This window comes from Ambystoma mexicanum, chromosome 9 (genome assembly GCF_040938575.1).
Source record: "Ambystoma mexicanum isolate Mex_15411 chromosome 9, UKY_AmexF1_1, whole genome shotgun sequence".
Taxonomy (NCBI): Eukaryota; Metazoa; Chordata; class Amphibia; order Caudata; family Ambystomatidae; genus Ambystoma; species Ambystoma mexicanum.
The window spans coordinates 772,914,821-772,933,135 of NC_090931.1; the positions used below are offsets into that span (position 1 = coordinate 772,914,821).

The 18,315-nt window shown below is 47.0% G+C and overlaps 1 pseudogene; it reads right to left on the reverse strand.

The window, feature by feature from the left end:
* Nucleotides 1–7,312: 7,312 nt before the first annotated feature.
* On the reverse strand, nucleotides 7,313–10,009 carry LOC138489741 (phospholipase DDHD1 pseudogene; annotated as a pseudogene).
* Between the last annotated feature and the right edge of the window lie 8,306 nt (nucleotides 10,010–18,315).

Genomic DNA, 18,315 nt, shown 5'->3' on the forward strand with positions numbered 1-18,315 from the left:
TAGCCCACAAGTGCGTCTAGTTCCACATTATTGAAACTCTGCTTCCTTGACGTGCCATAGTGGTGAGCCGTGTCTGGGGTCCCAGCCTGTTACGCAAGAGCATGCTTCTTCCTCTTCAGAGGTGGTGCAGACCCTGAGTGGCTTATGCCGCTCCGGCCTGTAGTGGCTGATGCGCAGGTGGACTGGTCACTGGAAGCAGGCAATGGCATGATGACCAAAGTTCTCACTGCAGGCATTGGCTGCTGGGTGCTGTTGCCAGGACCAAGCGGCACAACTGCCTTGGTGTGAGGGTCTGGGACCAACACTGTCCCGGCTGGGTGACTCAGAGCTGGGGTGGAGTGAGCTGCAGCTGCCCCTGTAGCCTCCTCACCCTGGCTACTCGGGCAGCAGATGACATTGCTGCCCCAGATCTACGTGGCCTGGTGACAGCAACTTTCACCGCCACACGTAGCTTGGACTTTGTGACATGGAAGTCAGTCTGTGAGTCATCCCGTGCTTGTTCGGTGACCAATCTGGGACGCACTAGCAGGGCCTGAGCTGGGATGGTGTCAGCTGCATCTCCCTGACTCACTGGGTGGGGGCATATGTGTCCCTGAATGGTCCTGGACACACTGACCTCTTGGGTCAACCTGCCCACAGCGCCCACCACTGCCACCTTGGCCACCCTGCTCATCTTGCCACATCCCCTACCTCGGATACCTCTTGGAGGTCGGCCACCTTTGCCTCCCTTACCACTTGGTCGCCTCCCAACCATGGCTCTGATGTACTTGTGTGAATGGGAGGTGCAGAAAACAATTGTCCTGGGCAATTGGGGTGAAGGGGGCAGGGTACTAGATGGAATAGGTACCCCTGTACTCCTGCAAGCCTGTCTGTGAGCCCTGGGGAAAAATGACGGGTCATGCAACGCTCAGGCACCCCAAAAACAAAAACAAACACGCACGCGACCCCTCGGTAGCCCACGTGCATGAAATGAAGGACCCGCAGTACGCTGTGGCAACCAGAAACACAAAAAATGCATATGCGTGGTACACGCTGGCTACAATGATCTCTGAATGGGTATGCGACACACGGGGCAACCACAGTGTAAAAATATGTCCGCGACTCACTGTCTGCCTGGAAAATGAACAGAAAAAACACACGCCTGTGCACATTGGCAACACCCCGCCACAAGAAGAATTGAGCTCTGCCGCAGTAAACAAGGAGTACGCACTTGTCAACCCACAAGAAGTACAAGAATCACACACTCGCTCTCCACAAAAAGCATGTATAAAAAAATGGCATCCTACGGGGCCTTTAACCCCTGCGCATAGCAATGCCTACTCATGCCACGTCACTTACACGCTTACGCGCTAAAGGCCTTTCCTCGATTTTCATGCAAACGTGCTGATTTTCACGTGAGGATTCACTCTGCATCAAGCTGGCCACGCGACAACACACAGAAGACCACGCTCCTGCCCAGAAGGCCATGTTCCTGCCCCCCAGAGCCCTGAGCAGCCTCCCACAAGCCATCTGCTGCTGCCTGCTGCCCAGGGCCGTGCTATTTGGTGCTTGCACATCAGCCACCTGCAGGGGTCCAGTTGCTGCAACCACACCTGCCGGAACAGAAGCCTCACAACTGCTGTTCCATCTCTCCACAGCCCAGCCCCAGGACCCAGTTGCCCACCCACACCTGCCTCTGGTGTTGTCATGTTGGTGCAAACACCATCTGAGACCACTGGCAACCCCCAGCCAGAGAGGCAGAGGATGTCAGCTTCTCAGCCACAGAAGTTGGCATCCTGGTGGAGCAAGTCCTGGGGCATTATGATGACCTCTTCAGACGACCGTGCGCCGACAAGGAAGGATGGAAGAGGACCTGGTCAGACATCGTGGTTGCCATCAATGCGGAGGGGGTAGCAACCCGCGACTTGAAACACATCCAGATGCGCTGGGAGGACTACAGGTCCAGGGCCCTCATGAAGGTCCGGCACCTCTTGCATGCAGCGGATGCAGGGGGGTGCCAGGTCCAACTTACTATTGACCAGATGAGGGTCCTGGAATGCATCAACCCAGTGCTTCATCAACAGGTCCTAGGGAGGCAGACCCATCAGGAGTCGAGCGGTGAGTGTCTGGCCTATCCCATTCCACACAGTGCGTGTTAAGGTGTGGCAGGAGAGTGCAGCTTGGACATATGTCTGACATGGCCCAAGTATGGATGTGTGTACAGGGACATCCCTGTGCTGCATGTGAGTCCAGTCATGTGTGATGCACATCAATGTTGTATGTGTTCCAATGCATGATGCCCAACTGCATGTGGAGATGCACAGATGTTCGCATTTGGGGTGGGGTGTGACACATGATGCTGGTCCCAGCTTCATGTACATGCACAGTGTACATGTGCCTGTTTGGCATGTGTGTGACAGTGAGAGGCCATGGATGCATGTGACCCGGACATATGGGTACCTGATAGGCAGATGTGACATAGTTGCCGATTATTGCACTGTGACAGGTGGTGGAGATGTAGAGATGAATGTCTGTCTGGTGTCGTGTGTGCATATGATCGGCACTCCCCATGTTGCTTGTGACGTCATGCCAACCTTTTGGTGTTCATGCACTTACGTGTGTATGGATACAGATGCCTGATGCACCATTCCAGTTTATTTGTGCATGTGTGTGGGTTCAAATGACATGAGCGTTGGGGAGTGTGATGCCATCTGTGATGTCTAACACTGATACTCATGTGCAATTGTCATGTGTGTATCAAACCATTGTACAGTGCCCTGATGCCTGTGTTCTATCTCTCCCTGTCTGCAGCGTCGACTGAAGAAGAGGGCAGAGACGGTGCTGTGGAGCACAGCGGCAGGGATGCCGCCAGCTGGAGATGCAAGTCCCAGCTCCCCTCCCAGGTAATCATATCTTCCGGGAGTGAGGCATCTGGTGCCGCGTCTATGGCCGCAGCTGGTGAGGGAAGGTCCAAGAGGGGAGGTGGACTCCTCGTCAGCAGAAGGGGCAGATGAGCCCCCACAGGGGCCTATGTAGGAAGACGACACAGAGTCATCCAGGTTGGTGGGGGGTTTGGTTGAGGAGGAGGCCGTGACAGCCCCACGCACGGGGCCTGGAAGGATGCATTCCACTGGTGCTAGTGGTGCAGTCCAGGGGCAGGGACAGGAGGCAGCACAGGCTGCCGCGGAGGTGCCTGTGTGTATTCCTGTCCCCGATCCTGTGACTGCATTATCCAGCACCAGCAGGGATGCCTTCGTCCAGACCCGTTTTCAGGAAGGGGATGTGCAAGCAACTGGCTTTCCTCTCCCTGCGGACGTGGCAATCCGTGACTGGGTTGAGCCTGTCCTAGCTGTGTTGGCGTTGCATGCACATGGTATTCGGGATGACGTGCAGGGTTCTCGTCAGGACAATGCACATCATTTTGAATACCTGTTTGGGCGTGTCAACCTACTAGGACGGGTCATCGGCACTGGGTTCCTCCATGTGCTGGAGGGTCTTGCGACCCCCTCATCAAATTAACCCCCTATGCTCCAGTCATCCTCTGTGCTGTCTTCCCGGCCAGTTATCACCTGGGCCCCCTGTGGAGCTGCCCCTGAGCCAATGGCCAGGCCAACAGAGAAGACATCCCTGCCACAGTCGGGAGTCGGAGGTGCAGCAGGGGTAGCCACCCCACCAACTGGACCCCAGCAAATGGAGCACGTGCAGGCATCAACAAGCAGGGCACGTGCACGACGGCGCCATGCGATTCCATCATCCCAGAGGCCGTCGTGGTGGCAGAGGCAGTTGCATTGGAGGCAGAAGCAGGCTCAGCGTGGGAGGCATTATGGCTCGGTGCCATCAACATCCCGTGGCCAGGTATCGGCCGATGGGCAGGAGGACCCAGGACTGAGAGTGTCTTCAGTGTGGCAGCGTTTGGGCCAGCAGATAGATGCAGAGCGGCGGCGGGCAGAGATGGCACGGCTCAGGAGAACTCCATGAACCTGGCTTTGAGGCGGGCTGAGTCCCTCAAGGAAACTCAAAGGGATTTTGTGGATACCATGGCTGCATCCCTGTGAGACCTCGAGGCCAGGGAACAGGCCCGCCTCTGGATGATCAACGTGGTGTTCGATGATGCCCTGGCCCGGAACATCAATAAGTGAGCCGTCAGACTAGCCCGTCACCTTTGTATATAGTTATTTAGGGTTAGGTTTCATTGTGGTTTTCTTATGATTTGGAGTCCATGGACTTTGCTCCACTTTTTGTATATAGTTGTGTTTTACATAGGGTTTTTTGTAGGTTTCATTTTGTTTTGGGATAATGGATCCTTCAGACTTTCAGTGTAAATAGTCCTGGACATGTACATACTTTCTTTTTTTAAATCCCATGAAGGAATGGTTTTTTTATGGTTTTCATTTTGGATTTCGTTTATTGGACTTTGGACATAGACCACTTTTCAGCTTTCATTTCTTTGGATTTACATTTTTCTTGGAGTTTACGTTATTTTTTCTTTGAACTTTCATTACTTTCTTATTTTCATTTTTTATTTTCATTTGGTCATTTTGCAGTTATTTCAATACATTTCCATAATGTTCAATATTGGTGTGTAATACTCTAATTTTTTGTGTGCATGTGTCAGTCAGCATTGGCTTGTGTGTCACTGCTGTGTGGCTCTGTTGGACATGTCTGTGGGTGCATGCATGTGCTTTTGTGAATGTCATGGCATGGGCCTTTTACTGGGGAGTGGGTACAATGGATGGTTGTGTGTTTGAACTGGGGTGGTGCGGCATGTGGTGGGATTTGGGTTGCCATTTGTAACATGGACTTTTGTTGTGACAACGTGTTTGTTGGGGGCACATGAGTCGGGGCCTGCTGACAGGCTGCCGTCAATGGGGTGGGAGGACATGAGTCAGGACCTGCTGGCAGGTTGCTGTCAATGTGGGTGGGGGGACATGAGTCAGGGCCTGCTGGCAGATGCCCGTCACTGGTGGGGGGAACATGAGTCGGGGCCTGCTGGCAGGTTGCTCTTAATGGGGGTGGGGGAACATGAGTCGGGGACTGCTGGCAGGTGCTTGCCACTGGTGGGGGGGAAATGAGTCAGGGCTAGTTGGCAGGTTGTCAATGGGGGCAGGGCGGGGGACATGAATCGGGCCTGCTGGCAGGTGCCCGTCACTGGTGGGGGGTACATGAGTTGGGGTTCACAAGTGCATGGTGCCATGTGGCCTGCGTGTGGGTCATGGTCAGGGGTGATGGGCTGCCTGCAGGTCATGGTCAGGGGTGTAGGATGGTCCCCTGTGGTGTGGGCTGCCCACACCACCAGGGACCCCCCTACACCCGACCATGCCCCGCAGGCAGCCCATCCACCATGACCATGCCCAGCAGGCATCCCACACCACAGGGGACCACCCTACACCCCTGACCATGCCCCGCAGGCAGCCCAAATGACAGGGAACCACCCTACGCCCCTGATCATGCCCCACTGCCAGCCCATCCCCCGCAGCCAGCCCATCCACCCTGACCATGCCCCGCAGGCAGCCAACACCACAGGGGGGACTTTTTCCACACAATTTGCCTGGCGCAGGCGGGGTACACATATTGAAGGGGGTGCGCGAGTTGCTTTTCACGCATTTTGGCTGCCGCGAGCGGGGTACGCATGTTGAAGGGGATGCGCATGGAGATTTTCATGTGTTTTGGCTGCCGTGAGCAGTGTACGTGCATTGAAGGGGGTGCACGAGGAGATTTTCATGCGTTTTGGCGGCCGCGAGCAGGATACGCGTAGTTTTTCACGCAATTACAGTGTAGGGGGCCTGTAAACTGGTCCAGGGTTAGCGCAGCGCTTTCGGACGTACTGGGGATTTCTATGGCTTTTTCTAGCGGAAGGGGCGTTCTTGGGGGCGTCACTGGCGCTGCTGGATGTTCGCTGCGCCACGGCTGTAAATGGCTTGGGAAATCCATGAATATGCGGTGCGCCAGAATGTTGTTTGGCACACACGGCTGGCGCACGCTCCCTCTCTGCGCTGGTCATCTGCGCTACTTCTGTGCTGAATTCTATGAATTACCCCCTTTGTATCAATAACAATGGGTGTTCTATTTGTATGTGTAATTTTGAGTTTGTGGATACATATGTAAGGAGAATAACAATCATATGTTTCTATCAAACTAAACGTTTTTAGTAGATGTAAGCATAGTATATATCTTGATGTGACTTCTCTATACAGATGAGTCGAGGTCCTGGAGCGAAGGGACTGATGCTCCTACAATTGTCTCTGAGAGACATTAATAATGGTTAAACGTTTCTATCTGTTGCTTAATGGTTTGGGTAATGGCTTATTTTGTTACATCCCTTTCACAACCCCTGAAAATGAAATTACAATAGTTATCAATGGCTTATTGATGGTTTTCATGGCACGAACAATTGCTTGCCATGCAGTGCCACCAATCATATATAGTTCTTACTGTTTTTATATATAAAACAGCTTGCTTTTGACCATTATTTAAGTATACATTTTTAAAGTACTATTTAGATGCACAATGGAACATATTTTTCAAAAATATAGCCATAAGTTCAAACACAAACAAGGAAATGTATTTTGATATAAAAAAAATTCAAAGCAGTTCCAAATTCAAGTAAGGTGGATTATGGGTGCCCTTGTTATAACATAAATCAAAACCTTAACAATCCTGAACATTTAGACCTCAATAACAAATCATCCAAACTCATCCACAATCTAAAACCCCACAATCATGCATTGCAAACACTGGCTCAATTCAGCTCACTCTACATCTCCTCTGGGCTAAAATTCAAGGCACTCTACCTATCCACAAGTCGGAATCTGATAGTTATCTTTAAAAATTCTTCTAGATCTACAACCTCAAAGATCCTGAAGACCATGTAACTTGTCACCAATCTCCATTAGACAATTTTGCAAGTAACACCTGAGTGGCAGACTAATTAAAGTCTAAGCTTAACCCTCTGAAAAGCATTACTCCAAAACTCAGCAGAGAGCCTTTTCCCTGCAAGCATCATAAGCTTCAATCCCTATACTTCTAATTTCTTCGTCTCACCCAACTTCTTTTTCATCTGCCAATAAATGTAGATCTGTTCTGAAGCCAAAAATAAACCCTTAAATCAAGATTGCATGAAGGACCATAATAAATAACCTAGTACTTGGGGCACTGGTGCCAGTTCACACTACCTTTTTTTCCATGTTGAATCAACAATGACATGAAGTAAGTACCCTTTAGGCCCCCTTAAAGATACAAATTACTAAACACTCTTATTGATTTTTATGAGAAGATTGTGTTCGAGATGGATGGAAACCTCCTTGTGGGGAAACAAACAACAGAAAAGCAAATGGTTGTCATTTCATCTTTGTGGGTGATATTTGGTAAACGATTCAAGTTCTAATCATCCTCTTCTGCATCCTGATTATACAAAAATGTTAGAACGAACAACATAACGTCCATGGAGGACCAATATGCAGTGTGTGATGTTAATGCTGACACATAACTGCTTTCCACAAGACCTTCCCGTAGTTCAAAATCAATCCTGTTCTCCAACACCATTTTGGGCTCCAGATAGGAGGCATCATTTGAAAAACCAGGTTCGTCACTTGAAGGACTATAAAAAGAAGTCGAGTCATCTATTTCTGCTCCATAAATTGCTATGTCAGATGAATGGAATGTAGGTCCTTGTGTAAACATTGATAGGAATCCACCAATACCTCTTTCAAAGCTACCTCCACCTGTGCCCTGGTTTGCTTCTGATTCCCCACACTGAGTTGGAGATGTATATGAACTTGGAATTTGTGCTGTCTCATTATTAGCATCATTGTATGGTTTGAGGAAACATGGCTTCATTAATTGGTATGGCACTGGATTTGTTGTGTTGTACCAGTGGACTTGCACTGGTGAAATGACGGCATAGCTCTTCAAAATCAAAGGCTCAAGTCTGTAGGCCACTGGGTCTGTTGGGTAAAAAATGTTGAACATGCGTTTACAAATTTTTTTACTCATAATGTGATCTTGACCACCACTAACATCAGGACGAATTCCACGCAGTGCTAAAAAGACAGCCAATGGTGACCCCATGCAGAAGAAATATTCTACCTTAAATTTTAACGCGTGTGATTCCCACATGGTTGCCGCTCTTAATATATGCAGCCTTTCCTCCACTTCTTTTAAATGCTCTTTAGTTGAGTAAAGCTCTTCCATCAGATATTGCTCTTCGTTTGTAGACACACTTTGATCCATCCCAGCATCATGCATTAGAAGGAATTGCTCACACATTCTGACTGGGTTCCACCCAGTCATGATATCATAAGAAATAACACATCCGAGAGAGTGGGACAGGATCGAAACCTTGCCCCCTTGCTCATTAAATTCTGGATTCTGTGAGCAGAAGAGTGTGTACAGGCGATTGAGCTCTTCCTGGAGTCCTTTGACCAGTTCATCTCTGTAAAGGGGGCTTGTGTAGTACAAAATATCCATTGCACTACTGTTAAGTATGTGTCGGATACGAGATATCCTGTGTGGTGTTATGGAGTGCACAGTATCTCCATCTAAAGTCAGCTTAGACCTCCACTCCACAGGTAAGAACTCGACATGCTCTATTTTATTGTTGGAAAAGTACTTTTCCTCCACTTTCTTCGCCATCTCTCTCAGTGACGTTGTGTTCTTGATGATACTCCCCTGTTCCATCTTCTGCCCGATGCCATGCACCACAAACACAATGTGCGTGGTGCGGGGCGGCTTGTCTTCAAGGCTAGCTTCTTCCACATATCCTCGGTGGACCCTTGTGCCAGTCGGTTTAGAAAAGCCCAACTTCTGAGTAAATTTCCTTGCAAGTTTGGATGTAGTTGCGTCACTGTAGAGAAAGACCTCGTCCGAACTGTGCCAGTCCACATGGCTGCGGCGAAGTTTCAATGTACGAATCACACGCTTGCTCTCCAACACAGTGCTGGACTTTTGGCCTAAGCGTTGCGCCATGTGTTGCCCGCCAAACATGCCGAGGTGCTCCCGTTCTATCGAGTCACTGTCCTCCTCGGGCAGCGGCTGCCAGGACCCGTCCATGAACCACTGCCCTCGCATGATGGCCGTGCTCTCGGTGTCATGCCAGTATATCGGGAAGCAGCCGTTTTCTGCCACGTCCACTTCGTACAGGCCGCCTCTGACTGTCACCGGCTCGGATGAGCCGAGCCAGGTGTCCGGGCTCGTGCCCACGCGCAGGTCCCAGAGTCTCCGGAAAGTGCGTTCAATGCGCAGGGAGTCATAGCCAATGAAGGGCTTCCATATCTTCTTACCCTCCTGATAAAACCAGCGCACCTCTTCGGGGCCTAGTTCCGTCACGATCTGGTAGAGGGGGCCAGAGGCGGTCAGGGAGAGATTGCTGCCGTCGGATTCGTTCAGCGGCACCTGGCTCTTTTCCCTCAGGTAGTTCGCTGGGGGCTGGACGACGACATAACTGCCGGCGAGCCGCAGCTGCGACACTTCGTTTTCTTCACTCGGTTTCTGTTGCGGCGGCACCAGGTCTTCCTCTTCGTAAAACTCTTCGTCCTCGCCCTCTTCGTAGCCGGCGAATCGGTCGTCGGGTTCTGGCGTCTGCCAGTCTTCCTTTCCGGGCTGCTCTGGACTTGGCGCCCGATATTTCTCCTCCGTGTCACGCTCGGGGTCAATCATGGTGTCGGTAGGGGATGTGGTTTTTGGGCGAGGAGAGGCTGGGGCTGTTCTTAAGAGGTACACCCAACACCCCCTTTCCCCCGGAGCTGTCCCCAGCCTCTCGCAGGATTGGTCCGGCTGACTTGGACAGCAATGGGAAGACGGCGTGCTCCCGCCATTGTCACGCACACAAAAGGCCGCACTCAAACGGTCTGCTGGGGGCAACCGGACAATTGAGCAAACTGAACCCAAAAACCGTTGCGCAAGCACGTAGTATGGTTTGAATGTGTCGCCTCAGTAAACTAATATAGGTCTTCGTTTCGTACCGCATAGCCATCTCATCAGAAATGGTCCAAAATGTTGTGGTCTTCATGGCGGAGGCTTGTTGCCGGGAAGTTAATTGTAAAGAAAACAAAGAAGGTAGTCGGAAGCATGGTAGAACTGCCTGCGCCTCATTCGAAACTGCTGAACCCCACGGAATTGGCGCTTATGACGGAAGCACGTGTCGGTTTACGTAGCTTTCAACCATTTGGGTCGCAAAGGCGGGTGAAAACACCCGATTTTGTTTTTGTCGTGTGAGAGCCCATTGAAACGAATCGACGTGCAGGAGGCTTGGTGGGTGAGTCTGCTGTTTACGAGGCGGGTGACACCCTCCAAAAGCTTGTGAGTTGACAGCTATGGGTTTAGAAAGTTCGCAGCTAATGTAACTGTCCCACTTATAAGTAGTCAACACAGAAATGTGTGTTTCCAGTAATCTTGTGCTAAAGAGGGTCGATTGTGGGCATGGCTGACACTAACTAGCTTCCCATTTATATTCCCATTTGAGTGCTTCGTTTAGACAACATCATACCTCAGGGAAAGGGTAAGTCGTACAAACTGTTCTGGATTGTTTACCACAATTCTAGCAAACTGCCTCATATGCTTTGAATTCCGATTTGGGATTGACTGAACGCAAACAATATATTAGATTTCAAAGGTTACCCTCCCAGTATTCCTCCAAAAACTGTTTATGGCATAAAAAGGGTAGTGTTCTTAGGAAATTCTTGCTTATTCCTCCAGTAAAGATTGTAGCACCAAAAGGTGGTCCAACAAGGGTATGTATTAAACCATTAACATGTCTTAGTACAGTGCATGTCCTTTCCCCATACCTTCTTGTAAAGATGAAGTGGAGGCAGTAGGTAAGGTTTAATGTTTTTGTAGGCGCTCAGTTCAATCTAACAAACCTGCACCATTCACTCACAAGCATTCTATGTTCTTACACATAACAATAACTAATACCCCTCACCATACATGCCAACCCTCCCGATTTGGCGGGAGACTCCCGATTTTTAGGTGAAAAATATTGCTATTTTTCACGGTCTCCCGTCTAAAATAACTGTAGCCCCAATGTATTCCTATGGGGAAATATGCCTCTCCCGATTTCCCTGTGGAAATCTCCCTCCCAAGTGCATCTGAATGTTGGCATGTATGCCTCACTAGCGTGAGAAGGGGGTTTAGAGTCTATTAAAGACAAGGAGGCGAGTATTATGCATTACAATCTTTATTCCGAAACCACAGCAGCAAAGAAAATGTTTTTACAAACAAAAAAGTTTGAAAACTGAACTAAATAGAGTTCATGTCAATGTAAGGGGAAACTCCCCAATCCATCACTGAGGACAGGTAATGCCCCACAGGAGTCCAATGGGCAGGGACCCTCTTCTATATAAATCCTTTACTCCAATCCCAACTCTCTTTCTGTAGCTGTCTTGAACAAGACGTCCACTGCACAGACCAGATATCACAATCCAGGGAAGCTCTCGGATCAACCACTCTCCACATCTTGTAACTGTTACTTATGTTCCCCAACAGAACATCTCAGCCCGAAGCTGTAAGAGCAACGAAGAAGGGTGGGTGGATGGGAAGAATAACAAACTAAAGAATGTTCTCTCTTGAAACAGCTGTTTATAGGCGTGGTATAAATGCCATATCATATCAAGGGTTTGTGGGTGGGATAATACTTGCCTCCTTGTCTTTAATAGAATCTAAACCCCCTTCTCACGCTAGTGAGGGGGATTAGTTATTCTATGGCAAGACAGGAGGCTCCTATTATGCAAGTTTGAAGCCCTTGCATCATATTAATTACAACACGATTAATATAATACCATAATAATAATAGAAGTGTTTTAAATGTTTCAATTTTGACCAATCAAGTGATTGCAAAAGTATTTCCCCCAGGCAAAGCTGCCCCAATAACTGTCCTAAGGCATAGCAGTCTTCTCTGCAAAGAACTAGGAAGATGTGCCAATTCCAGCGTTCCTCACCGGCCACCAAAACCAACTAGTTAAAAAGCGTGGGGAAAACACAAGACAAACATCTTCTTATAGCAATAGGCAGGAAAAAACAGGAATAATAAGCTCCTTTGTCTTCAACATCAAACATTTAAAACACTTAAAGTCATATCAACTTATGGTACCTAGACAATAAACGAAAGAAGTTAAACACTTAATTCTCCTGGAGATAAAGAATGTTACCCCCCTCCATGCCGAGGGGTAAAAGGATTGTTGGTTCCATCCCATGCGTAGATGAAAGGAATCATAATAGAAACAAAAAACATCATATCACTACCCTGGAGAAACAGAATTGGAACGGCAAACCTTTGGTAGAAGGCCCAAGCGGGAGTCAAAGGGACACCTTATTAACAGGTTATAGGACCGCCTGGCTTGCTTAGGTCGAGCTAAAAGCAAAAGACTTCAGGGCCTTGTGCACCCAGAAGAGTGTACCGCAAGTCCTGCTTGGTCACATCCCTTCTATACGATACCACAAGCTTTCCCAGATGTTTCGGCCTTATTGGGCCTCATAAGTGAGGAGTAGCTTCTGTCCTTAAGTACACCATTTTATACCAGTAAACCTTTCTAAACCCAGAAAATGATTATGTCTTCTGGAGGCAGAAGCGGGATGGAAGAGAGGGGCCACACCTGAAACCCAGCAGGTAGGCGTTAAATAACATCCTCACTAAGACAAGCCCAACCAGGGGACACTGATGACAGAGATATTCCCCAAATCCTTGAAAAAACCCCAGGAAGAGCTAAATTCGTCAAGCCGTAAAGACGGAGACCCTCAGACTCCCTGAAAAAAGGAACTCTGCTATCATGACCATAGGGAGATATTTACATAAACCTGACCCTTAAGAGAGACATTTGGGAAAGAGAAACTTATCTTACATCCAATTGCTCCCATCCTAGTGATGTCTGAACTCCCTGCTATAAGCGCTAGTTGCTTGGACCTATCCCCTCCCCATGGTTGATAAAACCCCTAGGAGAACATAAAGCAACCAAAGGAGGACCCACTAAACACCAAGTGTTGAGAAAGACTCTAGACTGCAAAAAAACTGATCACTAAACAGTCAATATAAAGCTGCTTTACGGAGGAAGACTAACCTAAGTTTTAGTACATCTGAACTATCTAGACACCCCCAGCACATTGTGCTAGCACTTTATTGCAGAACAATCTCCAGAGAAAACCAAAAAAGGTCTACCTGCCATGCAGACGAGTAAGTGAACCCAGTCACTAATGAAGTGTCTCCTTGTGCAATCGTACTGACAGACACTTGTGGGGATGGCTAATGCTGAGTTGCTGAAACGCCCAGTGACAGAGAGGCCGTAATAACATGATTGGAAAATAACACCCCTCCCAGACCCCTCTATGCCACTGAGGGAGATTCTCCCTTCCTAGGGAAAATGTAAACTTCCTCCACTTACCTAAGGAAAAAACCCACAGAAGAGAGACCTTACCTCTCTTCAATATATACCCTTGCGCATAAAACCAACCTCCATGACTGTAAGAAAGGGGTCCCAATAACTCCACTGTACACTGGAAAAATGGAGAAAACCTAACCAGAAACAAAAACAAGTATCATCCAGACCTCTTAGGACCTGAGGTGAGCCTGCAGTGGCTCCGCTAAGTTAGTGAAATAACAGGAAACTGCTGAAGCGGAAAGGGAACAGCCGGGAAGCAAATTGTCCAGCGCGAGCTCCACACTGGTCATGAAAGAGAACTTCTGCTAAAGTGAAAACAGAAAAACCATCAGGAGATCCTCCCAGAGGTGTAACCTTAGTAGGCAATCCCCCTAAATATGGTGAGGGGGGGTGGGGAAGGGGCAGGGGCTTGGGATAATTATCGAGCTCAGTAGTTGCAACTGGGAAGGAATACTGGGACCACTGTCCCTTCCAAATTGAGGTCTGGACCTCCGTGTACGAGAATGAAAATAAAGAGCCATCCATAAATTGCAATGAGAAACACCTGGAGATCACCAGTTATTTGTATAAGGAAATAGGGACTTAGCTGGCAATTATTATTGTAAAAAAAAATGCCTAAGGAAAAAGGACTGAGTTGTCCTGTACTAACTAAACTATGGGCCGACAGAATTTTACTAAAAGACTTAGGTTAGCACATGAGGGTAAAAACTGTGCTTGTACTCCCCGAGCAGAGGACAATCTCTATACACCGCTAGACAAATTAGCAGAATAGGCAAAGTCTTGGGAGAAAAAAGACTATAGGGGCGGTGCTATAACTTTATTATTATTAGGCCATTTTACCTCCAATATCAGCCAGTGTTTCCTAAACACTGCATCAGGGTGAGACCCTGGGTTGCTCCACGTTGTCTTGCTTACAAGACTAAACAGTTGCCTTTGAGCTGACCTTGTCCTCGCCAAAGTTTTTTAATATTGGCTAGTTTAATGACATATTGGGACAAATAGAAAAGGAAAACACGCCACTCTTTAAGGACTGGAAACGGTGTTGCCGAGCAGGCAAACCCCATGCGCACATCATGCCCCACAGCCTGTGCACGTCGTTAGGAAAATAAGTGGATATTTCTGTCTGCAGCTAGTCAAGAGAAAAAACTCAATAACCCAAAACAACACACGGTACAATCCTTCTAGACTTCATCTATCCCCCTTTTGGGGGTCTTTCCCTTTTCTGGACAAAGAAGGATACCGTGACTGTCTAACACCTTATGAAGGTGAGTAGGTGATGGCTAGAGACTGGCAGTGCATTAGGTGCTGGTATTTTTATATTTCTTAGTGGTATTCAAACCCCTGTTCCTCTGCGTGGTCTTGCTTCAAAGACAGGTGCATTGTCAATAAGCAACTTACAAAATTCTTATTAAAATATGAAATTAAAATATATACTTTTCTTTTAAAACATATATAAATAAATATGTACTGAACATGAGGGGAAACAAACCCAGGTCTTCTTGCCTGGTAACCAAGACGCTCTATTATTGAGCCACCCTGTCTCTGTTGTGAAGCAGAAGCTTTGTTACATAAACTATTCACTTGAAAATACAGGGCCCGTGCACCATAAAGGGCAGGCAAGCCCACTCCAGCACCTGGAATCTCAGGCATTTTAAAAATAAACAAACACAAATGCTTGTGTGCGCTGGGTCTGAAGCTTTAGCTGCTTCCTTCATACTGGGGCGCACTGCCCTGGAAACCAATTATTCATTTTTAAGCATGTTTGCCCTTTTATACAGGGATTAAAAGGTAACACTTCACAAGGCTGGGAAGTAAGAGCAAGGAGTACGGCACTGGCCATGGGGGAGTATTGCAGCACACACAATTCTCGCTGGGAGCCAAGCAACACAACTGTTTTAGTCAAGATTTATGGAAGTGAGGCTTGAAGGAGTACTGATGATCTTGTACATTTTTTGTTTAAAATTAAACAAACACAGAGGACCTGCTTGGAACCATCACAGGGAAGGCAAGTCCTGCCAGGCGACCTCTAAATCAAAGAGAGACCTGTGGTTAAAGAAAACAACAGTACAAGCTCACAAGAAGCTCCACCCAACAGCTGCTACCATAATGACACAAACACATTAATTAAAGCAACGGCCACAGTCGGCCTCCCAGATACAGTGTTAAAGCAGAACAACTTCCCTTATACAATAAAGGAACCAATATATATATATATTAACTTTACACAATTTACGGCCTTAATGTACTGATAAGGCCTAGCACTACTGACTAACATGCAAGACACAACAAAAGGAGTGACTTAGCTGTGGTGTCAGCAGCAAAGAAAGAGGAGTTGGGATTGGAGTAATGGACTTATATAGAGGAGGGTCCCTGCCTATTGGTCTCCTGCAGGGCATGACCTGTCCTCCATAATGGCTTGGGGAGTTTCCCCTTACATTGACATGAACTCTATTTAGTTCAGTGTTTCAAACTTTTTTGTTTGTAGAAGTGTTTTCTTTGCTGCTGTGGTTTCAGAGTAAAGATTGTAATGCATTATAGGAGCCTCCTGTCTTGACATATAATCTTGCATGCACAAAGACACTCATTAATATGCACTTACAGCCATGCAACGTCTCCATGCTCTTCTTTCACATAGAGCATGTAATCCAACATGGAAAAAAAAACAGGCCTCTTAAGGCATCTTCCAGGGACATCATTTCACCAAAATGCCAGGGGTAGCTGAAGTTACATCACACAACCCTTGACCACAATTATTTGTCCTGCAAAAATGGGAACAATTACAATACACTGGTTAGCTTACGCTGAGAATTTGTTATTGTTACATTACCCTCTCCATGGACTACAGCATTCTCTTAATGTCTTAGGAGAGTAAGCAAAAACTAACTGCCTGAGTGTAAACGTCGATAAAAGCAGAATAATGTTTTTTGGTAAATGTGCCAATGCTGTAAAAAAATATACATGGACATTTGGTGATAACTTAGTTGAACAAGTTACGACTTATAAATATCTTGGTGTCCATGTCGATGACAAATTGGCAGGAAACAAAAACAAAGTGTTTAAAAGTTGCCACTGCGATTAGTGCCTTTATTGTACACAACACAGGTTTCTCAGAAAAAACTGTGCTGCTTTTGTATTCCTGTCGAGTATATTCTCTTAGAATCTGATTTACATGGAATTGAATGTGATTTTATTCAGAGAGCTATCACATGTTTTGATTAGCTGTCTGCCCTAGATAGTGGTTCATTTTGTCTCTGCTTTTCAACGCATAGACAATAGTCGGAAAATGGGTATTATAGGAAAAACCATGACTATGCATAACCTGTGGAGAGAGAAATACGAGGGTAACTTAAGGAGGCCATGTGTATCATTTATAAATTGGATGAAACATACCTGCAACGACTTTAACGCTGAGGCTAACAGAGTTCATCTTGCCACACTAAGCAACAGCGGCTGTTATTTGCAATCCAGAATTCCATGCAATTTAACACCTGTTTATATTTTAGCATATCCGTGTCCAACTATTATTCGCCAGTATATTCTCTTGAAGTTTAATTGCTGCAAGACTTTAGAAATAGATGGTCCAAAATTTGGAATACTGAGAGGAGAGGTGGGGTCGTCTTTGTGGCGACCATGAATTAGAAACTCTCAAACACTTGCTCGTGAAATGTGAAAGTCTAACCATTGTAAGAGAACGTTTTTTAAAATCATATGATAATCTTTTTAACTGTCAAGATTTATCGTTGTTATGGAATACCTTTATGGAAGGTCATGACATAAGTTTCATTGCCGGGACGTTCATTGTAAAAAAAACAACAAAGGTAGTCAGAAGCATGGTGGAACTCACTGCGCCTCATTCGAAACTGCTGAACTCCACGGAATTGGTGCTTACAATGGAAGCATGTGTCGGTTTAGAAAGTTCTCAGCTAAAGTAACTGTCCCACTTAGGAGTAGTCAACAGAGACATGTGTTTTTCCAGTAATCTAAGGCTTAAATATGGAAAAAGGATGAATCCGCAAAAAGAGCTAACGCCTCGCAAGAGGCATTGTAAAAAGGGAAATATCCTGTCTGAAAAGAAACAAGCGGCTAACTAATCAAGGCAGTACCTAACTAAAACATAAATATGAAAGAGGATACATCCGGAAAAGAGCTAATGCCTCGCAAGAGGCAATGTAAAATGAAATATGCTGGACAAAAAGAAAGAAGCAAGTGGCTAATGAAACAAACCAACATCAACAAAAACATAAAAGAGAAGAGCACAGCAGGAACGCGGAGCATGGGGAAAATAATGTAACTCAGACGAGCACACCAGGAACGCTGGCATGGTAGTGCAGTGCTACAAGAAAAGACAGTATTAAAGTAACAACATAAAAGAGAAGCGTACAGCAGGAATGCTGGTCATGGAATGTCGTAAGCTGCTAAAGGGCGGAAGGGATCAGCCTCGAGTTGGCCCTAGGATGGAGCAGGGCCCCTGCTCACCTGATCCCTGGTCCCCCAAAACATTTATTTATGTTTTTGTTATGTATCATGGTTTATGGTGTGTAATAAAGCTTACGGCCTAATGTTTCCACCTTACCTGGTTTCCTTGGCGATTATTCCAATGCAGGTCCAATGCAGGGGTGGGATGGATAGGTCTCCACACACACCTACTTGCACCGTATGTATCTTTCCTGCACTATGCCACTTCCAGGTTTATTGCATTTGAAGATCTCCCTCATCATCCTTTTCATTTTTGGAAACAGAAAAAAAGGGCAACATTTTTAATTTTGCATCCTTAATTCATTTTACTTCCCGTGTGTTTTCGCTGTGCTGCCCACATTGCCTCCTGTGCCCATTTATCTCTCGGGAGGCCTGGAGGTGAAAATGATCCTCATTGTGTATGTGCCTTTTCAATGCTGTCTCGCGCAGTTCCAAGATGGCCGTCACCTGCACAGTGATGGAAATGCTGCCTGGGTCTCCTTCATCCTGCCCT